Below are 27,749 nucleotides of genomic sequence, written 5' to 3'. Positions count from 1 at the left end.
AAATACTTCATTACCAGGACACAATAATATTTTCTTGACAAAGCTAGATAATTTGCTCCTTCACAATTAGGTAATTTTTCCTTCATAAAAGTGTAAGAAAACTACTCATTCTTAATACTGCAGGAGCTAATCATCTTTGTGTTTTAAAAGCAATCACAACTTCTAAACTGATGTGTAAATTTGGAAATTTGGAAAAGAAAAATGGATTAAGTCCTCCTTAAACCTGGCATCTGTGGGAATTTTGTTATGAATGGGTGAAATTCACATTTATTAACCCAAGACACTAAGCTGGACTTAAAAAAAAAAAAAAAAAACCTCATTTAATTGCCACACAGAAACTCTGAACTTTTATTACTCTAGATTAACAGAAAAGAAACTTAATTGAAGTAAATTTACCATGGCCACACAACTGTTGTAGTAAGTTGCAGACCTAAATCTGAAATATATCTGACACTAAAGTTAGCTAGTGAACTAATTGGAGTTAGACCTGAGAGATTTTCACCAATAAAATTCAGCCTTTGTTGAAGGTTTGTTTTCCTTAAGTCATCAGCTTCTTATTCTCTACCTGTGTGCCAAGTCACTTCACTTGTGTGAGTCTGCAAACCTATAAACTGTAGCCGTCCCTCCCCACCCCCTGCTTCTCTGTTCATATGATTCTCCAGGCAAGAACAGAGGAGTAGATCGCCATGCTCTCTCCTTCAAGGGATCTTCCTGACCCAGGGGTCAAATCCATGTCTCTTAAATCTCCTGAATTGGCAGGTGAGTTCTTTACCACTAGTGCCATCTGGTAATTATATTTATTCTCTACCTGATTCTCAGTGAATGTTTTTAAAATTGATTCTAAATTGCTTTGTTACTTTGTTTTTGTCCTGTTCTACTTACATGTGGTAGTAATGCTTTATCCTCCAAATTATATGCTTTGCTTATGATTTCTGAAACTTAAACCTTATTTATTAAAAATTTCAATTGAGAGAAGGCATATTTCAGTACAAATAGTTTTTTAGGTTTGTCAGTTTGGTTTAGTTTTCTCCCTTATTTCTTGCCGTATTGCAATAAAAATTTAGAAACACAGACTAAGAACTTTGAAACACAAATTACAGCTCAGTGCAGCTCAAGCAGACAGATCCTTTTTTAGACACACACTCCCAAGGTTTGGGAGCAGGCTAACCCTAAAGGAACAGTCTTTTTTCTCTTGGTTTTCCCCTTTTTATACTTCCAGTCTCCTTTGGTTATGCCCTGTGCAAAATAGGGCTTCTACCTACCACCAGTCAATGACAGGGAATTCAAAAGGCGGATTGACAATTGCAAGTTATATAAAAGTAGGTTGTGTTGTTTATGTATTCCCATAATTCAGTCTCTTATAATCAGGTGTAGAATATGTATGCACCCTAAATGGGCTCTTAGATGCCTAAGGTTACTTGGAGAAGCCCCTGTGGTTACTTTGTATCCACTGTGTGCCTAGGTTGCACCTGCAGGAGTTGGAAAAGTACTTGTGATTATTTTTTTAACTTACCTGTGAGCTCTCCTGGGTGTGTCTGGGATGGGTTTTAGAGACAGCTTGCATATCTTTCAGCCAAGCCATCCTTCCTTCAGTTCAGTTCAGTTCAGTTCAGTTGCTCCGTTCTGTCTGACTCTTTGCAACCCCATGAACCGCAGCATGCCAGACCTCCCTGTCCATCACCAACTCCCGGAGTTTACCCAGACTCATGTCCATTGAGTCGGTGATGCCATCCACCCATCTCATCCTCTGACATCCCCTTCTCCTCCTGCCCTCAATCTTTCCTAGCATCAGGGTCTTTTCAAATGAGTCAGCTCTTCGCATCAGTTGGCCAAAGTATTGGAGTTTCAGCTTCAACATCAGTCCTTCCAGTGAACACCCAGAACTGATCTCCTTTAGGATGGTTGGATCTCCTTGCAGTCCAAGGGACTCTCAAGAGTCTTCTCCAACACCACAGTTCAAAAGCATTAATTCTTTGGTGCTCAGCTTTCTTTATAGTCCAACTCTCACATTCATACATAACAGGTCAGGTGGTCTGGTATTTCCATCTCCTTCAGAATTTTCCCCAGTTTTTGTGATCCACACAGTCAAAGGCTTTGGCATAGTCACAAAAGCAGAAATAGATGTTTTTTCTGGAACTCTCTTGCTTTTTTGATGATCTAGCAGATGTCAACAATTTGATCTCTGGTTCCTCTGCCTTTTCTAAAACCAGCTTGAACATCTGGAAGTTCACAGTTCACTTATTGTTGAAGCCTGGCTTGGAGAATTTTGAGCATTACTTTACTAGCGTATGAGATGAGTGCAATTGTGTGGTAGTTTGAGCATTCTTTGGCATTGCCTTCATCCTTCCTTGCTTATGACTAACTTCCTACCAAACAGACTGTCTTCAATTATAGCATTTCAATGACCAGCATTTTCAAAATTGTACATTTTCAACTGTATTTTCTGTAAATGTTTTGCAGGAAAGATGGGTGGACTAGGTCATGCATTTTAGATGATCAAAGCCTCAACTTAGTTTAGAGTCATATTTCATCAGAGAAAATTATTTGTCCCCTGAAGATGCTGAAAATCAGGTTTCTTATAGCACAATTCATGTCAAAAGGCAAAGAATATGGTCTTTGTAATAAAGAGATTCAAGTTCAATTTCAGTCCAACTACCAACTACATTTGTGACCTTGGGTAATTTAAATGAAATATTGAATTCTATCTTCTCATTTATTAAATAGGGATAATTATAAGCAGGGTTATTTTTGTGTGTGTGTATGAAAAAACAAGTAAAAGAATTTTGGGGAATCATCTTAATCTATGTCCAAGACATAGTGGACATAATTAAAATTTTAGGAGTCATATTTAAATAAAGCCAAAGCATGCATAACTGCAGAAATTATTTAGAAATAGTCTGTCATATAACTATTCAGTAAATGCTTATTTTCCAATAAACTGTCTCCTCCAATTCCATGAGTGTTTAACATAATTTACAATTTTTACCTTTCACTATTTCCTATTGTTCGTTTTTCAACATCAACTTGGTCTTTATATGTAAAACTCAAATTTGAAGTTTCACTAAAACAACTCAGAGATACCCTTCCAAAAACTTAACATTGAGCTCATAAAGCTATTACTTATTTTCCATGAACTATAATTCTGAGTCAGTGACAGTTTAGTGTTAGCTACAACTGTGCTTTGCTGGAATTTTCAGATAAACACACTACTTCTCTTAGGAAGAATCTCCATGTTGGGCATCTGAATTTCAGATCATAAGATAATTCTTGCCTTGGTTTGCTAGTTACAGATGGATAGATTCTTTCTTACACCCTGTTCAATTCCCTATTTCAACCTCATTCTTCTAACGATGCTTAGCAAACATGCAATTTGGATACAGATCATCAGAAGTAAATTGCAACACCCTCTTGGGAAAGATATCTCCCTAGGAGTCAATGCCCATGAAAGTGTATTGAATCTTTTCTAATCACTGTCTAACTCTCCAGCTTCTTACTCTTTGTTTTCTGACAGTAATGAAACAAAACAACATGATGGAAGCCTGAAAGCTAAAGAGATTATTTTTAATTCTCAAACTCATTTTTATGTATCTGTTGCACTTATAATCATGTTTTGATAATTCCCATTGCTTTCCTCTAATTTTGAAGGGAGATAATTTCATTTTATCTATATATATCTTTCCCTTTCAGTTCAAAAAGCATTATCTGTTTCTCTTCATAGATTAAGATAAGTCCTAAATATATTTTGTTTGTTTTTTTTTTAATCACTCCACAGCCAAGGAGATTCATCCAGGGATAGCTAGTATTTCATAGGTGCACACAGTGGAAGTGAAAAATGTTAGTGGCTCAGTCATGCCCAACTCTTTGTGATCCCTTGAATTGTAGTCCCTGCCAGGCTCCTCTGTCCATGGGATTCTCCTGGAGTGGGTAGCCATTCCCTTCTCTGGGGGATCTTCCCAACCCAGGAGTCCAACTCAGATCCTCCTGTATTGCAGGCAGATTCTTTAAGGTCTGAGCCACCAAGGAAACCAAAGTGAGTGTCTTGGAAAAGCAAGAGGAACAAAGACATAATCTAGGGATTTTACTCCCCACCCCCTGCCATTTTATCCTTATACATCTATTCTACAATATTGCTAAAGAAATTATTCATCCCTTTGAAATTTTTTATTCTGTTTAAATATGATTTTGAGGCCCACTTGACTTCACACTCCAGGATGTCTGGCTCTAGGTGAGTGATTACACCCATCGTGGTTACCTGGGTCATAAAGATCTTTTTGTATAATTCTTCTGTGTTTTCTTGCTACCTCTTAATATCTTCTGCTTCTGTTATTTCCATACAGTTTCTGTCTTTTATTGAGCCCATCTTTGCATGAAATGTTCCCTTGGTATCTCTTCTTCTGTTCCTCTTCTTTTCTCAGCTATTTGAAAACCTCCTTAGATAATCATTTTGCCTTTTTGCATTTCTTTTTCTTGGGGATGGTTTAGATTACAGCCTCCTGTACAATGTTGCAAACCTCTGTCCATAGTTCTTCAGGCATTCTATGAGATCTGATCCCTTGAATTTATTTTTCACTTCCACTGTATAATTTCAAGGGATTTGATTTAGATCACACCTGAATGGTCAAATGGTTTTTGATACTTTCTTCAATATATGTCTCGGAGAAGGCAATGGCACCCCACTCCAGTGCTCTTGCCTGGAAAATCCCATGGATGGAGGAGCCTGGAGGGCTGCAGTCCATGTGGTCGCTGAGGGTCGGACACGACTGAGCGACTTCACTTTCCCTTTTCACTTTCATGCATTGGAGAAGGAAATGGCAACCCACTCCAGTGTTCTTGCCTGGAGAATCCCAGGGACGGGGGAGCCTGGTGGGCTGCTGTCTATGGGGTCACACAGAGTCGGACACGACTAAAGTGACTTAGCATCAATATAAGTCTGAATTTAGCACTAAAGAGTTCATGACATAAGCTGCAGTCAACTCCCGGTCTTATTTTTGCTGACTATAGAGCTTCTCCATCTTTGGCTGCAAAGAATATAATCAATCTGATTTTGGTATTGACCATCTTGTGATGTCCATGTGTAGAGTTGTCTCTTGTGTTGTTGGACGAGAGTGTTTGCTATGATCAGTGCGTTCTCTTGGCAACACTGTTAGCCTTTCCCCTGCTTCATTTTGTACCCCAAGGCCAAACTTGCCTGTTACTCCAGGTATCTCTTGACTACCTACTTTTGCATTCCAGTCCTCTATGATGAAAAGGACGTCTGTTTTTGGTGTTAGTTCTAGAAAGTCTTGCAGGTCTTCATAGAACCGTTCAACCTCTTTGGCATTTAGTGGTTGGGGCACAGACTTGGATTATGGTGATATTGAATGGTTTGCCTTGGAAATGAACCAAGATCATTCTGTTGTTTTTGAGATTATACCCAGGTACTGCAGTTTTGGACTCTTTTGTTGAATATTAGTGGAAAAATCATAAATCCTTAGGTAAATTTATATTTCCACTAAATGAAATGCATTAAAAAAAATAACACTCAACTCAATCCTAGTAAGCATGTCCCTTTATATCACATAGATACACAGGTTCAAAACCAATAATTTACATAGTTACTTTAGTGTCCAAGCAAGTAATTTTTTTTTTAATTGTATGACTATAATATAGGCTTTCATTATTTTGGTGTCACAATGTACAATGCCATTTTAAAAGCAATGATTTACTAGTATTTTTGTCAGTTAGTATGACAGTCTTAAATATCCAAATATAAATATTTTAATTAACATGTACAAAGATATTGATTGCCTGTATTAACATTTTATATCAAATGAAGTTACATCAAAAGACACAGAAACAAACAGAAACAATAATGACAAAATTAAACCCCAACATACATATAATTACTTTATATGTTAAAATGTCTAAATACACAAATTAAAAGACAGAGATTAACAGAATAGATTCAACTCATGTCTCAACCATACTCTGTATACAAATCATTAATAGAATTATGATGATTAATCTTATAAGATACATTCGGATATATAATTAAAATAATACAACAGCTTGAAAAAATTTTTATGAGTGAAAAATAGAACTTTTGCTTCTCTTTAGGTCCCTTTACCCTCTCCATCTTAATAATATACTTGTCTATATACATTTATCATGTCAGATAGTTATTGGGCTTCCCTGGTGGCTCAGAGGGTAAAGAATCTGTCTGAAAAGCAGGAAATCCAAGTTTGATCTCTGGGGTGTGAGGATCCCCTGGAGAAGAGAATGGCTGCCCACTCCATTATTCTTACCTGGAGAATTCCATGGACAGAGGAGCCTGGCGGGCTATAGCCCATGGGGTAACAAAGAGTTAGACACAACTGAGAAACTAACATTTTCACAGTTATAACTTGTATTGTAATCAAACTATTTGCTAAAAGAAGTTCATGTGATGAAGAATAGCCTATTATATTTACTATTGTCTATTGTTTTTCTTTGGAACTCTGCATTCAGATGTTTATATCGTTCCTTTTTTCCTTTGCTTTTCCCTTCTCTTCTTTTCACAACTATTTGTAAGGCCTCCCCAGACAGCCATTTTGCTTTTTCGCTTTTCTTTTCTATGGGAATAGTCTTGATCCCTGTCTCCTGTACAATGTCATGAACCTCATTCCATAGTTCATCAGGCACTCTATCTATCAGATCTAGGCCCTTAAATCTATTTCTCACTTCCACTGTATAATCATAAGGGATTTGATTTAGGTCATACCTGAATGGTCTAGTGGTTTTCCCTACTTTCTTCAATTTAAGTCTGAATTTGGCAATAAGGAGTTCATGATCTGAGCCACAGTCAGCTCCTGGTCTTGTTTTTGCTGACTGGATAGAGCGTCTCCATCTTTGGCTGCAAAGAATATAATCAGTCTGATTTTGGTGTTGACCATCTGGTTGTCCATGTGTATAGTCTTCTCTTGTGTTGTTGGAAGAGGGTGTTGGTTATGATCAGTTCATTTTCTTGGCAAAACTCTATGAGTCTTTGCCCTGCTTCATTCCGTATTCCAAGGCCAAATTTGCCTCTTACTCCAGGTGTTTCTTGACTTCCTACTTTTGCATTCCAGTCCCCTATAATGAAAAGGGTATCTTTTTGGGGTGTTAGTTCTAAAAGGTCTTGGAGGTCTTCATAGAACCGTTCAACTTCAGCTTCTTCAACGTTACTGGTTGGGGCATAGACTTGGATTACTGTGATATTGAATGGTTTGCCTTGGAAACGAACAGAGATCATTCTATCGTTTTGAGATTGCATCCAAGTACTGCATTTCGGACTCTTTTGTTGACCATGATGGCCACTCCATTTCTTCTGAGGGATTCCTGCCCACAGTAGTAGATACAATGGTCATCTGAGTTAAATTCACCCATTCCAGTCCATTTCAGTTCGCTCATTCCTAGAATGTTGACATTCACTCTTGCCATCTCTTGTTTGACCATTTCCAATTTGCCTTGATTCATGGACCTGACATTCCAGGTTCCTGTGCACAATTGCTCTTTACAGCATCGGACCTTGCTTCTATCACCAGTCACATCCACAGCTGGGTATTGTTTTTGCTTTGGCTCCATCCTGTCATTCTTTCTGGAGTTATTTCTCCACTGATCTCCAGTAGCATATTGGGCACCTACTGACCTGGCGAGTTCCTCTTTCAGTATCCTATCATTTTGCCTTTTCATACTGTTCATGGGGTTCTCAAGGCAAGAATACTGAAGTGGTTTGCCATTCCCTTCTGCAGTGGACCACATTCTGTCAAATCTCTCCACCATGACCCGCCTGTCTTGGGTTGCCCCACGGGCATGGCTTATTTTCATTGAGTTAGACAAGGCTGTGGTCCTAATGTGATTAGATTGACTAGTTTTCTGTGAGTATGGTTTCAGTGTATTTGCTCTCTGATGCCCTCTTGCAACACCTACCGTCTTACTTGGGTTTCTCTTACCTTGGGCATGGGGTATCTCTTCACGGCTGCTCCAGCAAAGTGCAGCCATTGCTCCTTACCTTGGACGAGGGGTATCTCCTCACCACCGCCCTTCCTGACCTTCAACGTGGGATAGCTCCTCTAGGCCCTCCTGCGCCCGCGCAGCCACGGCTCCTTGGACGTGGGGTTGGTCCTCCCGGTCACAGCCCCTAGCCTTGGGCATGGCGTTGCTCCTCCTGGCCACCGCCCCTGAAGAGATAAGAAAGCCTTCTTCAGCGATCAATGCAAAGAAATAGAGAAAACAACAGAATGGGAAAGACTAGGGATCTCTTCAAGAAAATCAGAGATACGAAGGGAACACTTCATGCAAAGATGAGCTTGATAAAGGACAGAAATGGTACGGACCTAACAGAAGCAGAAGATACTAAGAAGAGATGGCAAGAAGACACAGAAGAACTGTACAAAGAAGATCTTCATGACCCAGATAATCACAATGGTGTGATCACTGACCTAGAGCCAGACATCCTGGAATGTGATGTCAAGTGGGCCTTAAAAGCATCACTACGAACAAAGCTAGTGGAGGTGATGGACTTCCCGTTGAGCTATTCCAAATCCTGAAAGATGATGCTGTGAAAGTGCTGCACTCAATATGCCAGCACATTTGGAAAACTCAGCAGTGGCCACAAGACTGGAAAAGGTCAGTTTTCATTCCAATCCCAAAGAAAGACAATGCCAAAGAATGCTCAAACTACCACACAATTGCACTCATGTTACATGCTAGTAAAGTAATGCTCAAAATTCTCCAAGCCAGGCTTCAGCAATATGTGAACCATGAACCTCCAGATGTTCAAGCTGGTTTTAGAAAAGGCAGAGGAACCAGAGATCAAATTGCCAACATCTGCTGGATCATGGAAAAAGCAAGAGAGTTCCAGAAAAACCTCTATTTCTGCTTTATTGACTATGCCAAAGCCTTTGACTGTGTAGATCACAGTAAACTGTGGAAAATTCTGAAAGAGATTGGAATACCAGAACACCTGATCTGCCTCTTGAGTAATTTTTATGCAGATCAGGAAGCAACAGTTAGAACTTGGCATGGAACAACAGACTGGTTCCAAATAGGAAAAGGAGTTCGTCAAGGCTGTATATTGTCACCCTGTTAATTTAACTTATATGCAGAGTACATCATGAGAAATGCTGGACTGGAAGAAACACAAGCTGGAATCAAGATTGCCGGGAGAAGTATCATAACCTCAGATATGCAGATGACACCACCCTTATGGCAGAAAGTGAAGAGGAACTCAAAAGCCTCTTGATGAAAGTGCAGAGTGAAAAAGTTGGCTTAAAGCTCAACATTCAGAAACAAAGATCATGGCATCCGGTCCCACCACTTCATGCGAAATAGATGGGGAAACAGTGGAAACAGTGTCAGACTTTATTTTTCTGGGCTCCAAAATTACTACAGATGGTGACTGCAGCCATGAAATAAAAGATGCTTACTCCTTGAAAGGAAAGTTATGACCACCCTAGATAGCATATTCAAAAGCAGAGACAGTACTTTGCCAACAAAGTTTCGTCTAGTCAAGGCTATGGTTATTCCTGTGGTCATGTATGGATGTGAGAGTTGGACTGTGAAGAAGGCTGAGCGCCGAAGAATTGATGATTTTGAACTGTGATGTTGGTGAAGACTCTTGAGAGTCCTTTGGAGTTCAAAGAGATCCAACCAGTCCATTCTGAAGGAGATCAGCCCTGGGATTTCTTTGGAAGGAATGATGCTAAAGCTGAAACTCCAGTACTTTGGCCACCTCATGCGAAGAGTTGACTCATTGGAAAAGACTCTGATGCTGGGAGGGATTGGGGGTAGGAGGAGAAGGGGACGACAGACGATGAGATGGCTGGATGGCATCACTGACTCGATGGATGTGAATCTGAGTGAACTCCAGGAGTTGGTGATGGACAGGGAGGCCTGGCGTGCTGCGATTCATGGGGTCGCAAGGAGTCGGACACGACTGAGTGACTGTTCTGATCTGATCTGATTGTTTTTCTTTCCTTTCTTAAGATCACTGTCTTCTGTTATCACCTTCTTTTTTAGAAGGTTTAGAGAGCTTTTGTTAGTAATTATTTAAGTGTAGATTTGCTAGCACAAATTATTTTAGCATTCTTTTGACTGAGAATATGTTTATGTCTTCTTTATTCCTGATGGATAGTTTCACCAATGGATATAGAATTTCTGGTTCCTTTTAGAATTGACAGCTCTTTTCTTTCAGCACCTTAAAAAAAAAAAAACAAAAAAACAAAACAAAACAAAAAAAACACACAGTTGTGCTTCCTTCTGGCCTGCGTGATTTCAGATAGTAAATCCACTACACTATGAATTGTTATTCTTTTATAGGTAATGTATTCTTTTCCTCTGGCTATTTTTAAATTTTTTTCTTTTTTTTTTTTTTCACACTTAAAATTTTAATGTTGTTATATCTTGGTGTGGATTTCTATGGAGTTATTTGAGGTTTTCGCATGTTAAAATTTGTAGATTTGTGTCTTTTGCCAACTTTGGCAAGTTTTCAGCCATTGTTTCTTCAAATACTTTGCCAGTACCCCACTCTTTCTCTTCTGTACTGTGATAAAATAAAGTTTTGCTCTTCTTAAATTTTTCTACAGAAACTTCTGTTGATCTGTCTTTATCTTCAGTTGATTTTATCATTTCCATTTATACTCTGTTGTGTACAATTGAGGTTTTTTTTTTTTAATTTCAGTTGTTTCAGTTAATTTTTTTAATTATAGTTTTTGATTCTATAATCTTTTCAGTTATTTTATATAATTTCTATTTCTGTGTTGAGATTTTCTGTTGTCATATGTTTTGAGACAATTTGTAATTTTTATGGCAGTTGCTTTTAAAATGCTTGTCAGATAATTTCAATATCAGCTTAATCTCCATATTGGTTATCTTTTGTCATTAAATTCTGATTTTCCAAATTCTTGGTATAATGATTTTTTTTTTTTATTGTATCCTGAACATTTATTTTATTAGTGTATTCCTGTTCCTATCCAAGTATTCTATTTTAGCAGGCAGTTAGTTGTTCTATTTAAGTTATATAGTATATAAGTTATAGTCTACTTCTCTGAGTTTTAATTCCCTTGAATGTTTAGTTTGTGATCCCTTGCAGTGATATTTTGTCTTGTTTGATTTCTGGTGCTGCTAGGACTCCTGTGTAAGCCCTATTGGTGCCATCTGTGGGGTACTGAGCAATATTCTGTGTGAGGCAAAAAACCACTGGCCCTAGTTCCCTTATACCACTGGGTGGAAGCCAGGGAGTCACAGAGCTTTACTATTGCAGTAGAAATGAGCTGGTGGGACCACTCTCTGGGCCCTGCTTCTGGACAGGGGAATAAGAAAGTTAAGAGTTTGTTTCTTCCCTGCTGGGAGATCACATCCCTCACCTGCCATAAGGTATGGAACAGAGGCTGGGATGGCTGGGACTTTGCTGTTGCCACTGCTGTTGGTAAGTTGGATAATCAACAGAGGCTCTGTTGGTGGAAATCTGCTTGAGCTTCCCTACTAGGTCTCTGTTGGGTTTCTACTTTCCCAGTCCTTTGGTGAGAAGGAACAGATTGGTCTTTCTTTCTTCCTCCCTTTTTTCTTTTTCTTTCTTTTTTTTTTTTTTTCTTTCTTTCTTTATGCCTAATCATTTCTTGTGACAGGTCTCTCCATTGCCAGTCCAAGGTGTATGGGAGAGGAAAAAAAACAAACAACCAAAAAAAAACACAACAGATAACTCACCATGTTGTTATTTCTCAACTCCTGTACCCTCTAGCTGGTACACATTCTTTCCAGCTTTCAGATTTATCTTACTGTTGTCTATAAAGTACTTTTAAAGTTATATAATTATACTTAGAAGAAACAGGGAAAAGTGAGTCTATACTTTCTCATATTCCTGAAGTCTTAGCTAATATTTTTAGCTGTGGTTTTAACTTACAGTTTTATATGCTTAGCAATTAGCATTGATCTTGAAAAACACTATTTTTTTTCGCAAAAAAAAAGTAATTAAGTGAATTAGCAAGTGAGTCATAAGATGCTTGTTGTGTCTGACTCTCTGTGACCCTATGGACTGTAGCCCAGCAGGCTCCTCAGTCCATGGGATTCTCCAGGCAAGAATATTGGAGTGGATTGCCATGCCCTTCTCCAGGGGATCTATCTTCCCAACCCAGGGGTTGAACCAGCATCCCTTGTGTCTCCTGCATTGGCATGCAGGTTCTTTAACACTAGTGCCACCTGGGAAGCCCAAGTGAGTGGTTCCCTAAATAAAATGAAGGAAGGAAGGAGAGAGGGATAAAGGAGAAAGGGAAGGAAAAAGAAAAGAAAGAAAAAATAATAAAGGAAGAAAAAAGGAAAGGAAGAATGCTGTTCTCAATGGACTACCTTAATAACAGCACTGTATATTAGAAAAAAACACTAGCCTCAACTGTGTAACTAGAAAATGTAGCATTATTGACTATTAATTTAAATTCTATAAAATTATGTTTTCTTATTTATAAAATTAAAGGCCTTCCTTAAAATTTGTCATCCCTTTCAGTTATGTATGCTGTGACTCTCAAACATTTTTTTTTTTTTTTTTTCTGAAAGTCATAATTGATTACAGCCTAAAAGTTGTCTGCTATAGAGCTTATAGTTGTAACCCCTGAGGCAGCGTGCAAACCCTTTGATACAGCTGTGCAATAGTGGGGAACAGCAGCAAGTTGACTGAATTGATGTAAAACAATAGGAGATTCTATATATTTTCCCAATCAACGGCATTTGTAGGACATGAGTCAAAGGAGTTGAGCTGCCAAAACTGAAGGTCTCAATAGTGCTTTCACCTGTGAGCAGGTTGTCACATACTTGTGGTTTTCCAAATACGTTCACATATTGAGAGAAAAACATCCATTGGCTATTATCTTTGAATATGAAGGACAAACATATCATGGATAATGCCCATCCAACTGTTAATGCAGTCTGTGCCTTTGTTGGAACTTCTGTCCTCAATCTAGTGGATATTTGATTTAACTGATAACTGTGCCTTGTTGATATACAATTAGCACCTAATCTTTTAATGCAAGAAGTAACTAGGAATGTGCTGAGGGTGCGTATGTTTACTCTCTTAACCCCAAGTCACTAATGGTCTTATACAAATTTTGGAAGTGAGAATAAAACTGTAAACCAAGGAGAAATATATAAATGCATCATTAAAATATTATTATTCTCACATCATAAACAAATTTATACACACACATGCAGGCATTTAACTCTAATTATATATAAATAAATTAGTCTTAATGGGTATATAATATGTTTCATAATATATACGGAATTATGATTGTTCTTTTCAGATGCAAGTACAGATGCTCTTCATAATTAATATTACAGTAGCCTTTTATAATCACTTTTCTGAAATGTAAGTAGAACATCATAAAATGCAAATCCAAGCATATATTTACATTATTAAGTCTTTTGGTGGATACTGAATGAATATTTAATACATTCAACACACTGTATATAATGTGGAGAGTATTGTTCAAAGTGTGAATAAAACAAATATGAAAAGTACAGTCTATTGGATGAACACTTGGGAGACCATACTCTAAATATTTAACTAGTCCCTATATGATACGGTCCCTGATTATGACTTCTTATTGTTTTTTCTCTTTATTCTCTCCTTATCACTTCACCATTCCCCCCACCCCTTACCTCCCCACTGCAAATTAAAGCATGCTTTCTGTTGCTCTTAACCTTTCTTTCATGCTCTTCCTTTTTACTGAAATAAATACTAGGTCATCTTCTAAACTTGCATGTTTGTGTAGAAAGTGTCACTAGTTTCTCATCCTTAGTTTTGATACCAGTTCTTCTGGAAGGCCTTTCTTGATGATCCTGTTAGCCTTAGACATTAGCTAAGTGCCTCTCTTCTCTTCTCCCTTATCACCCTATACTGTTCTGTAATAGCTCTTATGACATTGTTTTGGACAGTAATGCATAGTCTTATTTAATTGTTCAAAGCCTGGATAGATTCTGATCATCTTTTTTTACATCTCTTTTTTATTGTGGTAAAAAGCATATAATATGAAATCTAACTTTAGATATCTTATATGAAACCAACGAAGTAACCAATCTCTTAGAAACAAAAAGCAGAATGTTGTTTGCCAGGGAGTGGGAAGAGGGGGAGACTGGGAGATGATCAATGGTATAAAGATTTATTTTAAGAAGATAAATAAGTTCTAGAGATGTGCTTTACAACAATGGTGAATATAGTTAACAATACTGTGCTACTTTCTTTAAGGTCAGTTTCCGGAGATGTTTTTTATTCCTCTGATTGGGTCATATTTTCCTGTTTCTTCATGTGCCTTATAACGCTGTGTTGGAATCCACACATTTGAACACAAAAAGACAACTCTTCCAATCTTATCTACTGGCTTCATCCAGGGAAAGACTTTCACCAATCAATGCAGCTACAGATTTTTGGGTCTCTCCAGCTTTTTCTAAGGATGCACCTTCTCTGGACTTGTGTATATCATTTTCCAGTTTGAAAGGTTTGTTGTTTTTCTCTGGTTCTGCCTGAAGCCACCAGGCTTTCTGTATCCCCCAGGTATCAAGGTGTAACTATTCTGTCAGCACTTCATGTCAGATGAAACAGAAACCAGTCTCAGACTGCACATACCTGCAAAAGTGAGAACGTTGGACCCATGCTCTACTCTTTTCTTTCTCTCACTAGGGAGAAGACACAAACTGGATGCTTACTCCTGATCATGGTAAGGCTATTTCTGTCTGCAGTTTTACAACTCTCTAGTGCTGCCACAGTCGGCTGAATTCTCTTTTAATCTCTGCAGCCTCTGGCATCCAAGGTATGCCAGTTACCTGTCAGTGCCTTGAGTCAGGTTAAACAGAAAGCAGTCCCTCTAAAATCTGGAACTTTAAATACACATTCTACCATTCTCTTTCCTTCCCAAAGGAGAAGCCACAGCTGGGCTTTTCTTCCCAATTACAAACTGTGCTAGCTTTGAGTAGCATGGCTGGAATTAAATAGCTTTTCTTATCTGTTTCATTGTAACTCTTCTTGGATTTGAACTTGCCTTAGTGCTACATCTTCCTAACTGATTTCTGAATTTCTCATAGAAGTTTCTGGGGCTGTATGTTGTTAAGTTGATGCTTCTGTGGTGCACCAGGTTCTGGGGCTTCCTGTACCATCATTTTGCTGATGGATATTGAGGATCTTGAGTGACATTGTTTTCTCAATATCCAGCAAACTGCCTGGCACACGATTATACAGATATTAATAAATATCTGTAGAATATGAATGAAGTAGTTCCAGTTCAGGGCTAGAATATCAAACTTGTTTCTAAATGATATGAAAATATTTGGTTTTCTAAAGGCATTGATATCTTGGCAGGTTTGTTCATTTCTCCTCAAGACAATGGGTTTCAGAGTATGAAAGGTTACTTGCTTAGTCACGTCTGACTCTTTATGACCCTCTGGGCTGTAGCTTGCCAGACTTCTCTGTCCATAGAATTCCCCAGGCAAGAATACTGGAGTGGATAGCCATTCGCTTCTCCAGGGGATCTTTGCGACCCAGGGGTTGAACCCAGGTCCCCTGCATTGCAAGAAGATTCTTCACCATCTGAGCCACAACGTGAAAGACTTAGTACAAATTCAGCATGTAAACAGCAAGACCTAGAGCAGTGCTTTCCAATAGAAATTTATGCAGTAATGAAAATGTTTATTTCTGCTGTCCAAAAGATTGCCATAAGCCAGATGTGGCTTTTTAGCATATGAACTGTGGCTAACGTGAGGGATAGAACTTAAAATCTTATTTACACCTTATTTTAAATAACCACGTGTAGCTAATGGTTACCGTATTGGACAGCGCAGCTCTGGAGGACTTAAGAGCTGGCCTGGGTCTCTAAAAATGCATTTTGAAAATATTTATGCTGCAAAATTTCCTGTTTGTTCCTTATAAAAAAGAGATGCAATGTCATTGTCTTCATTTTGAACATAAGTTTCTATCTGCTACCAGAACCAGTCATTTTTAAATTACTTTTTGTTTCCTTCATTCTTTCCTTTTCTTGGCTAAATCAATAATTAGAATAACAGGCAAATTTTGATATTTCCATTGCTATTATTCCATGGTATTTAATTTTATATCAAACCAAAAATATATATACATATATACTTGGGTCAAATAATACTACAAAACTTAAAAAAAAAATTTTCCTAGTAAATACTTTGCCCCATCCTTGACTTAGTTCCTTTGAAAAAAGTACTTTGAACTCTTCAGCTATTTTTTCTGATATTTCCTTTCATATATATAAAACAATCATGGAACTAGTGGTTTCAAAGAGCTTTATGAGGGTAGTAGTGTTAGTTGCTTAGTCATATCTGACTCTGTTATTCCATGGACTGTAGCCCACCAGACTCCTCTGTCCGTGGAATTCTGCAGGCAAGAATACTGGAATGGGTTTCCATTTCCTTCTCCAGGAAATCTTCCCAACCCAAGGACTGAACCTGGGCCTCTTTCATTGCAGGCAGATTCTTTACCATCTGAGCCACAAAGGAAGCCCTTCAGATATATAAAATATGCTTAAAATTAAGTTTTCTCTTTTCTATGTCATCCTTTATCCATTTACGGCAGATGAGGATGCAACTCTCTTGTATGACTTGATCTGAAAACACACACACACAGGACATATCCCTTTCCCATTTCTCTAATGCAATTTCTTCATAATTCTGGTTAAATAAAATTTTGGCATTTATGTAAATAAGTCTCTGTAAATTATATTTACTACTGAGGCAGAATTTTTAAGAGTAAATGCCCTGATGCTCCCTTTCATGTGAACACTACTGTTTTTCTTTATGTTTCTCACATATTTCATTCTAGAGGAGAAAGGAGTAATATCTGATTGGTGAATTTGGAGGGAAGAACAGAGAAGATTTGGCCCTGCCCCTCACTCTCACTTCACAATAAGAATGAACTTGCTCATGGAATGACCTCCATGCCATTTGGTTTATGATTCCAAGGCCCTACCCCTACAAAATAGGGGAGATGTCCTGGTGGCTCAGCTGGTAAAGAATCCACCTGCAATACAGGAGACATGGGTTCGATCCCTGGGTTGGAAAGATCCCCTGGAGAAGGAAATAGCTACCCATTCCACTATTCTGGCCTGTAGAATCCCATGGACTATATAGTCCATGGGGTTGCAAAGATTTGGATACGACTGAGTGACTTTCATAGTTTTAGGGGATAAATATTCACATTTGGGGAAGAACACATATAGAATTGAGGAGTCCTTTTGTCCAGGGTCTGTGACTTGGATTTTGAATTTTAGTAAGTGGGGAGGGCACTATTAATGCTTGTGGAGAAATATGTCACACCATATGTATTTGATTTTTAATGGTTGAATCTGGGCAAGATAATTTAAACTGTAAAGCTTAGATTTAACTTATGATGGCTTTAGCAACAAATAAGTAGCTAATCTTATAGAAACTGACCTTTACATTTTGGGTTTTCATCAGTTAAATAGGGGTTGAGGGCTTTAGCAAAGTGTTAGGGTCTGGGCAAACTGTAACAAGAAGAGTTAGGCCTTAGGGAGGCAGAGGTACTACTTTTGACAAAGGACCTAATTTCTCTAAGCATTAAGTTTTCTTATGTAAATTACTGAAAATAATTCTACTTCTTAGAGTTAATAGACTTGTTAGGAAGAGTAAATAAGATAATAAAGAAAAATAAATTAGTGGAGTGCCTGGCTCCAACCAGTCCATTCTGAAGGAGATCAGCCCTGGGATTTCTTTGGAAGGAATGATGCTAAAGCTGAAACTCCAGTACTTTGACCACCTCATGCGAAGAGTTGACTCATTGGAAAAGACTCTGATGCTGGGAGGGATTGGGGGCAGGAGGAGAAGGGGACGACAGAGGATGAGATGGCTGGATGGCATCACTGACTCGATGGATGTGAATCTGAGTGAACTCCGAGAGTTGGTGATAGACAGGGAGGCCTGGCATGCTGGGATTCATGGGGTCGCAAAGAGTTGGACATGACTGAGCAACTGATCTAATCTGATTTGATATATATTGAGTTCTTAATTTTTTTCATATTTATGTATTTATTAATTAATGGCTACACTTAATCTTTACTGCTGTGCCCAGTCTTTCTCTAGCTGTGGTACACAGGCTTCTTATTGCAGTGGCTTCTCTTGTTGCAGTGCATGGGATCTAGGATGGGTACGTGGGTCCACTTGTAGCAAATGTGATATTCTGTGACCAGGGATCAATATCACATCCCCTTCATTAGCAGGTGGATTCTTAACCACTGGACCACCAGGGAAGTCCCTTAATCCTTAATTTTAGATACCAATATTATTATTTGTATATCAGTTGTACAATAAGAACAGTTCAGATTGCTTCACATTATACTCTTCGTATACCTAGGATGCCATGGCAATTCTGAACAAAAATATAGCCATTAAAATAGGTGGGAGGATGAACAATGACAATAACATGACATATGGATAGTCCAAGATTACTGGCTCCAAATGCAAATTGTAACCACTGCTACTGATTAATGGGATCCATTATTATGTTTTATAATGGTTTTTTAAGTCTATTCTGTTATGGACTCCATTGTGTCTCCTCTAGATTTTATATGTTAAGACCTAACCTGTCAATGTGACTATTTGGAGATATGGCAATTAAGCTTAAATGAGATCATAAAGTTAGGCCCTGATCTAATAGGACTGTTGTCCTTACCCTTTTCTTTGAGTGTCACGTACAGAGAAAAGGACATGTGAGGATACAGAAGGAAGGTGACTTTCTGCAAGCCCAGAAAAGAGGCCTCACAAAAGAATGGTCTTGCTGGTACCTTAATCTTAGATTTCCAGGTTCCAGAACTATGAGAATAAATTTCTTTTATTTAAGCCACCCAAGTCTGTGGTACTTTATTATGGCAACCCAAGTCGAACAACACATTACTTTATCAATTTGAAATGGAATGTGTTTCCATGGCTTTTAACCATCTACAGTTATCTAACCATGGCTCTGAAGGCCACAGTTCTTTAACTATTTAATAATTGATTAGGTCAGTTTATTGGAGAAGGAAATGGCAGCCCACTCCAGTGTTCTTGCCTGGACAATCCCAGGGACGGGGGAGCCTAGTGGGCTGCCATCTGTGGGGTCGCGCAGAGTCGGACACAACTGAAGTGACTTAGTAGTAGTAGTAGTAGGTCAGTTTTAATCTTCCTATAGCCTTTTAAGTATCATGCTTTATTTGTTATTTGGGAATGAAATTGCATTTTCTTTTTTTTTTAATTTAATTTAATTTAATTTTTTAACTTTACAATATTGTAATGGTTTTGCCATATATCAAAATGAATCCACCACAGGTATACATGTGTTAACCATCCTGAACCCTCCTCCCACCTCCCTCCGCATACCATCCCTTTGGGTCGTCCCAGTGCACCAGCCCCAAGCATCCAGTATCGTGCATCGAACCTGGACTGGCGACTCGTTTCATATATGATATTATACGTTTCAATGCCATTCTCCCAAACCATCCCACCCTCTCCCTCTCCCACAGAGTCCAAAAGACTGTTGTATACATCAGTGTCTCTTTTGCTGTCTCTTATACAGGGTTATTGTTACCATCTTTCTAAATTCCATATATATGTGTTAGTATACTGTATTGGTGTTTTTCTTTCTGGCTTACTTCACTCTGTATAATAGGCTCCAGTTTCATCCACCTCATTAAAACTGACTGAAATGCATTCTTTTTAATGGCTGAGTAATACTCCATTGTGTATTTGTACCACAGCTTTCTTATCCATTCATCTGATGATGGACATCTAGGTTGCTTCCATGTCCTGGCTATTATAAACAGTGCTGCGATGAACATTGGGGTACACGTGTCTCTTTCAATTTTGGTTTCCTCAGTGTGTATGCATAATTGGAATGCTTTTACCTTACTGCCCTGTACAGAGAAATAGATTATGGAAGGACATTAAAAGTAAACAGTAATATAGACAAAGAATAGTTTGTGTTTTAAGACTGTGGATTTAATTTGAATTTAAAACTTTCCTCTACTTAATCACTACTTCTTTTTAGTAAATACATACACATTCAGTTCCTCAATAATGAAGAAGAAAGGACAATTGGATGTATGTTTTTACATGTAAGGGATTTATTTAAATGGAAAAAGCAGATATCAGAACATATTTTAATTTAAATTTAAAAAATATGTAATGGTACATTTAATACATATGAGACAGTATTCTGTTTCTCATGAAAATAAATGTGTGTGCAAAAATGAATGTAATTATCCCCAAATTAATGAAGAAATAGGACAAAGAGTGTTTGTGTGCATTTCTCTCACTTGAACAATTTTCAAGCTAGTACTTTCAAGCTAGAACTTCAGTATGTAATTCTTTACTTGTCACTAATGAAGTTATATCCCTGCCATAGCTGTCTTGTATCTCTTTTTCTTGAGAGTGGGTTACATTCTAATGTGTCATAATTGTGGGTTCTGAGGTTAATGGAAACACAATGAAAATATAAGCAGAGTAAAGAAAAAAGAAAAAAAAAAACACAGGTAATATGTGTTAGAATTCAAATAACAGAGGAGAAGAAGGTCTTTTGCTTTGGGGCAAATAACACTTTGTAGCAAGGAATGAAAAGCAAGAGTGTAATACCTCTACTGATATTTTTTATAACCTTCGTGATTTTTAAAATTATATACATCTTTTCCTTAACAAGAAGGAGAACTGGATGCTTAATTAAGAGACTAGTATCTAGGCCTGGATCCACTTTAACTCAGCTTCATGATTTTGAATGAACTGCACCTCCACAGATTGAAACGCCTTAAAGTATGAAAGGAAGGAAACAGGCTCTATGACCTTTAAATAACTTTAGACTCTTAACAACTGATAATGTTATTACTCTTCATTTATCTTCTGCTAGTATTTCCTCTTTAAAATTTCACAGTGGTACCTAGTGAGTGCAATGAGAAACACATCCTGAAACTTTAGTGGAGTTGCTATAGAACTTGAACAGGACAATACAGAATTGTCTGCTGAAAAGTTTGTCTACCAGAAAAACAATGCCAAGTAAAATTTATAGTGCTTCTAATTTTCACCTTTGTGCTAAAGAAATTTTGTTATTTGTGCTCAAAATAAATTATTCCCATTATATCAATGAAAAGCTCAGGGAAGTCTAATGATTTGTCCTTCAACTAACACTGTAATTACTAGTCATCTGTAAAAAATAAAACCATCAACACAAAAGAGCATGGATAATGAGTTAACTATGCTGAAGATACCATAAGTAAACTTAGAACATTTCCAAAAATATGAACACTGTGCATGTTATTTTGTTTATCTTTTCTTTTGCTCTCCATTCCATTGTCTCCTACTAGTCCTGAGACGAAGAACAGAGACCAAAAAAAAAAAAAAAAAAAAAAAGCTTTTTAGTCATTATTTCACCTTTATCTTTTTTTTTCTGGTTTTTACCCTACAAGCAATTTATGCCAATAGTAACCTCCCTCACAGATATGTAATAAAGATTAATGAAGTGTATTTATTTTCCTACTTGTTGGGTTGCTGGACTTATCTCTGGAGATGCTATAAGCTTTGTCAAATAGAAATAATATTGTATATAGGAAAAGGAAGGATCTTGTTCATTAGGAAATTTCTTACTCATTAATAACTTACCATTATTATCGTTTAGAAAGAATAGAACACACACTTCAAAAATGATGATTAATACAACTTTCCTAAGTGTCTTTTTAGTACATGATTGTTCCCCAAAATTCCCAAATAGGATTAACACATCAGAATAAAAAAGTAGAAAATATAGCTCACTGAATAAGCAATAAAATGGAAAAAACAAGCAAGTATTCTAGATCTCAAGTGATGATTTATTAACTGTATTCTCATATCTGAGTCATTTAATATATTTGGGTTTTACCTCTAAAATGAGAATTGTAATTCTTTATTAGACTAAAGGTAAAGGTTATACTAGATATTCTTTTGAGGCCTCTTACAGTTCTGAGAGCCAGGATTCTCATACTAAAGGTGATTCAGTGTATCAAGATGAATTGCCAATCTCTGTTTTTTCGCAGATTTGTATCACATTGAGCTGCACTTATTTTCAACAGGATATTGAGAATTATCTCTTCGATTGCTAATTCAGTTATTCAACAAATGTTTATTCAGGGCCTAAATTGTGCAGTTTCTGTTTTATATCAGGCTGCTTGCTCTTTATTTCTTGAAGTCATCCATCCTTCATAGTGCATATTATAAGATTTATGCTTTAACTTTTAAAGTGGAGTCATATATTATAGTTTTGAGTTCTTGACCAGATTTTAACTGCTCTATAATAGTATGGAATTTACTTCTTTGAATTCTTTCAATGGTATGGCGGAAACTACTCAATTCTTCTAAGTATTTTATCTTTTTTAACTTAACAAATACTAGAGACACTGCCACCACAATAGAAGGATATATTTCATAGCATCTCTTTCAGTGGTTGGCTGTTGAGGTATAAAGAGAAATTTTTTAGAGTTCCATAAAGTTTCCTTAAAAGGGAAGAGGAACCATCCCTTTTACCTATTGCTTAGAATGTTGATGTGATGGCTAAAGCTCTAATAGCCATCTTTAATCATGTGGAGACTTTTCCAGGGAACAAGAGAAAAAAAGCCTGCTATCCTGACAAAGTGAAAGTGTCAGTCGTGTCAGGCTCTTGCAACTCCATAGACTGGAGCCTGCCAGGTTCCTCTGTCTATGGAATTCTCCTGTCAAAGATACTGGAGTGAGTTGCCATTTCTTTCTCAAGAGGAACTTCCCAACCCAGGGATCACACCCATGTCTCTTGCATTGCGGACAAATTCTTTACTGTTTGAGCCACCAGACAATATTCACTCTAAACTAAATTCTTAGTTCCTTTCTTTTATAAAAGAATGAATATCTATTTTGGCTAAAACACTACTTTCCAAATCTTTGCTACTCACAACCAAACATAATCCTAACCAGTAGGACCTTGTAAAGTGTCAGGTTCATAATAAGAATGTTAATAAAACCATATGGTTGGCCCCTATTTTGTGGGTTATAAATGTATCCAAGTAGTGTGTGTATATGCATATGTGTATATATAGCCTATCATATCCTGTCATATATGGGAAGTAATTTCTATAGGAATAAATGTTAGAGTTAGCATTTTACAAGTTTTATTTAATTGCAAATTTAAATTAACATAAACATAGTCATTTGAAAATGTTACAGAAATATGAAGAAAAATATTAAAAATATTATAAAAATTGCCTTAATATAATAATAAAAGTGTTAGTTCCAATACAGTACTATACTAATGCTACTGATAATAATGTAAGAGTGAAGGAGAGATGATTCCCCAGTCCATCCCATTTACTTTCCACATGTTTACAAAGGGCATGATTAGTAATTTTTTTTTTTTTTTTTTGTTAGTGTGTCTCCATGCTACAAAATTATTGAGGCAAGGAAGTACAAAATCTGCAGGGTGGGCTGAGAAGCTCCAGATTCAGGAGAGTCGATGGTGCAGTTCTGATCTGAAGGCCAGCAGGTGAAGACCCAGAATAGTCAAGTTCAGGATCAATTCACAAACAATCTAGCAGGCTAGTCTTTTTGTTCTATTCAGTCATTCTGCTGACTAGATAAGGCCCACCCAAATTATGGAGGGTCATCTGATTACTCAAATATAGCTGATTTAAATTTTTCCCATCCCAAAACATTTTCTAACTTAACACATAATTAACCATCACCAGTCCTTTGTTCAAATAATTGCAGAAATATTTTAGTGTCAAAATATGGGTGATGCTAAAACTGATTCTTGAAAGATGAGTAAATATTTGTTACATAGACAAGGCATCTCATGAGAATACCTAGACAAGAGGCAATAATTTGTAGGCAGAAGCAAAAGCACAGATCCTTCCAGCTTCTAGGTTTGTGTCACAAACTGCTTGTTCATGACTATAACACTTTCCTATTTAACATTTTTCTATTCTAGGAATGTTCAACATAACCATTGTGAGGCTAGACTCTGGAATTAGCCAAATTTGTTTTCAGTCATTAGATTTGAGGGTCTATATGCAAAACTGTTTATATGCAATAAATAAGAGATACTTGTCCCATCTATGATTGCCTTAAGTCATTTCCCCAAGGTTTGCCACACTGGAGTTTCAAATTTCAAACTCAGTCTCAGTAATATATAAAGTACTGTTGTGCTTATAATTCCGACAAGCTACATTTAGCTTCAGTTGAGGCTTATGGAGGCTTATGAAGATGAGGCTTACTGGAAACACATAAAACATTTTAATAAATTTCCTTTAGATATAAATTCCTTTGAAATATAACACTTGTAGAAATATTGTTTGAATGCCATGAGAAGGAGGCAGCATTTTTTGAGCAGCTGCTCTCATTTTTCCATTTCTCCCACTTTCATACAAAATGCCTTAATATCTATCCTGTGACAGGGGTGGAAGAAACTGTTATATAGAGAAAGAAATCTCAAAGAACTTATACAGGTTTCCAGTGAGTTTTATGAAACATCTAATTGGTTTCAGTAATGCCATATATCAGGAAATCTCACAGAGGTTTGTTGCCATAATTAAAAGAACTTATTGAGTGCCACATTTTGCAAAATGGAATTGAGCCACCTTATGTGGAAAGTGTTATTGATGTGGCCTCTGTCCCTTCAGTCTAGGCAGTTTGGTCCAGCAAATCCATGTGCAAGTGGAAGTTTCCTGGAGCTTAGATTTCCTGACCATGTATCCAAAAGTATTAGACATGACCATTTTCACCTTTCTCCTTTTCAATCTTTCCATGTTATAGTCTCATGCAAAACTTCACAGTAAACTTAACTAAAACGTTATGGTCCAAGAAAGTGACACCTATGATAGAGAGAGGAATGACTCCCCAACTTACCTTGTCCCCTGTAAACACACACACACAGTGCCACTAATAGTGCTGGGTTAGACTAGTAAATAGGAGATGAGAGTCTTTTTTTTCCCCCAGAAACAGAGACATCAATAGTTTAATGGATAGGAGGATCTTAACACATCTGAAACAAGGTAACTGGAGCAATACCCCACCAAATGTGGCAGACATGGTTAGGAAGTGAGAGGCTTTGAAACATGATGTTCTTCCTGCCTTGAGCACTTTTCTTCTTCTGGCTCTTCTTTATCTCTTCAGTCTCAAAAGAAGACCTTTATAAAAGTTTTCATAAGCTATTCATATAGCATGAGTGAGTGCTAAGTTGTTTCTGTCGTGTCTGACTCCCTGCGACTCCATGGATTGTAGCCGACCAGGCTCTTCTGTCTATTGGTATTCTTCAGGCAAGAATACTGGAGTGGGTTGCATTTCCTTTGCTAATTCATATAGCACTTATTTTTTATTTGAAGAGAATTTATATTTGCAAGTAATAATTTTTGTGTATTTATCTGTTTACATGTGTCCTGTCCATGTCTCCCTCTAGAATGTGAGATAAAATCCTATGAAAGTAGATTACTTTTTTTGCTCACTACCTTATATATAATATCTAGTATACTTCCTGGAATATGAAAAATACTAAATAAATTTGCACAAATTAAATGAATGCACAAATGAATTAAATGAAATAATGTGAACTGTAGTTTTGTGAGTATTGGACTAATTACTTAACATTTGAGTTTTAGTTTCCTCATCTATTTTTGAAGAAGGAAAAATGACTTTTTTTTTAATTTAATGGAGTTTGTGATGATCAGCTGGGGAAATGTATGAGAAAGTATCTTTAAACTTCTAATCTCAATGGAAATATTTGGCTGCATCTAGTAGGTTATTAAAGCTAAACTCTAAACAGTGCAGTTTTAATAACTAAACATCACTTTCCTTCCAATTTTTGATCTTTGATTTTCTCTAATTTAGTTAACAGAATTTCACTCTTTAAGTTAAGTTCAATTCAGTCATTCACTCGTGTCCAACTCTTAGAGACTCCCTGGACCACAGCACACCAGGCTTCCCTGTCTCACCAACTCCCAGAGCTTACTCAAACTCATGTCCATAGAGTCAGTGATGCCATCCAACCATTTCATCTTCTGTCGTCCCCTTCTTCTCCTGCCTTCAATCTTTCCCAGCATCAGGGTCTTTTCCGATGAGTCAGTTCTTCACATCAGGTGCCAGAGTATTGGAGTTTAAGCTTCAGCATCAGTCCTTCTAGTGAATATTCAGGACTGATTTCCTTTAGGATGGACTGGTTGGAATTCCTCGCTGTTGAAGGGACTCTTGTTGAAGGGACTATTAAGCATCTTCTCCAACACCACAGTTCAAAAGCATCAATTCTTCAGTGCCCAGCTTTCTTTATAGTCCAACTCTCACATTCGTACATGACTACTGGAAAAACCAAAGACAGACCTTTGTCCATCTCTGGACAAAATATCTCTGCTTTTTAATATGCTGTCTAGGTTGGTCATAACTGTTCTTCCAAGGAGCAAGCGTCTTTTAATTTTATACCTGCAGTCACCATCTGCAGTGATTTTGGAGCCCAGAAAAATAAAGTCTGACACTGTTTCCATTGTTTCCCCATCTATTTGCCTTGAAGTGATGGGATCAGATGCCATGATCTTAGTTTTCTGAATGTTGAGTTTTAAGCCAACTTTTTCACTCTCTTCTTTCACTTTCATCAAGAGGCTCTTTAGTTCTTTGCTTTCTGACATAAGTGTGGTGTCATCTGCATATTTGAGGTTATTGATATTTCTCCCAGCAATCTGGATTCCAGCTTCTGCTTCATCCAGCCCAGCATTTCTCATGATATACTCTGCATATAAATTAAATAAGCAGGGTGACAATATACAGCCTTGACGGACTCCTTTCCCTATTTGGAACCAGTCTATTGTTCCATGTCCAGTTCTAACTGTTGCTTCGTGATCTGCATACAGATTTCTCAAGAGGCAGGTCAGGTGATCTGGTATTCCCTTCTTTTTAAGAATTTTCCAGTTTGTTGTGATCCACACAGTCAAAGGCCTTGGCATAGTCAATAAAGCAGAAGCAGATGTTTTTCTGGAACTCTCTTGCTTTTTCAATAATCCAGCAGATGTTGGCAATTTGATCTCTGGTTCCTCTGCCTTTTTGAAGTCCAGCTTGAACATATGGAAGTTCATTGTTGATGTATTGTTGATCTCTGGCTTGGTGAATTTTTAGCATTACTTTGCTAGAGTGTGAGGTGAGTGCACTTGTGCAGTAGTTTGAGCCTTCTTTGGCATTGCCTTTCTTTGGGATTGGAATGAAAATTGACCTTTTCAGTCCTGTGCCCACTTTTGAATTTTCCAAATTTGCTGGTATATTGAGTGCAGCACTTTCACAACATCATCTTTTAGGATTTGAAAAAGCTTAACTGGAATTCCATCGCTTCCACTAGCTTTGTTTGCAGTGATGCTTCCTAAGGCCCACTTAACTTCACATTCCAGGATGTCTGGCTCTAGGTGAGTGATCACTCATTGTGGTTATCTGGACCATGAAGATCTTTTTTGTATAGTTCTTCTGTATATTCTTGCCACCTCTTCTTAATATCTTCTATTTCTGTTAGGTCCATACCATTTCTGTCCTTTATTGAGCCCATCTTTGCATGAAGTGTTCCCTTGGAATCTCTAATTTTCTTGGAGAGATCTCTAGTCTTTTCCATTATATTATTGTCCTCTATTTCTTTGCATTAATCACAGAGGAAGTGTGATCACTCTCTACTCATATTTTTCTCCTCTAATTTTCCTGTCATTTCATAGTACAAGGAATGGCTAAGTGTTCATTTACTTTCT

At 37.4% G+C, this 27,749-nt stretch overlaps 1 long non-coding RNA gene across 2 annotated transcripts in view; it reads left to right on the top strand.

Moving 5' to 3' along the window:
• Positions 1-27,749, top strand: part of LOC102412762 — a 53,908-nt gene that overhangs the window by 4,872 nt on the left and 21,287 nt on the right. For both annotated transcript variants that reach the window (XR_003106261.3, XR_326894.4), the window contains exon 2: positions 14,666-14,702. This is a non-coding gene — a long non-coding RNA (uncharacterized LOC102412762). The remainder of the gene's footprint in view (positions 1-14,665; positions 14,703-27,749) is intronic.

The sequence above is a fragment of the Bubalus bubalis genome, chromosome 23 (genome assembly GCF_019923935.1).
Source record: "Bubalus bubalis isolate 160015118507 breed Murrah chromosome 23, NDDB_SH_1, whole genome shotgun sequence".
Taxonomy (NCBI): domain Eukaryota; kingdom Metazoa; phylum Chordata; class Mammalia; order Artiodactyla; family Bovidae; genus Bubalus; species Bubalus bubalis.
Note: the sequence above shows the minus strand (reverse complement) of the source record. Positions and strands in the feature narration are given on the sequence as shown.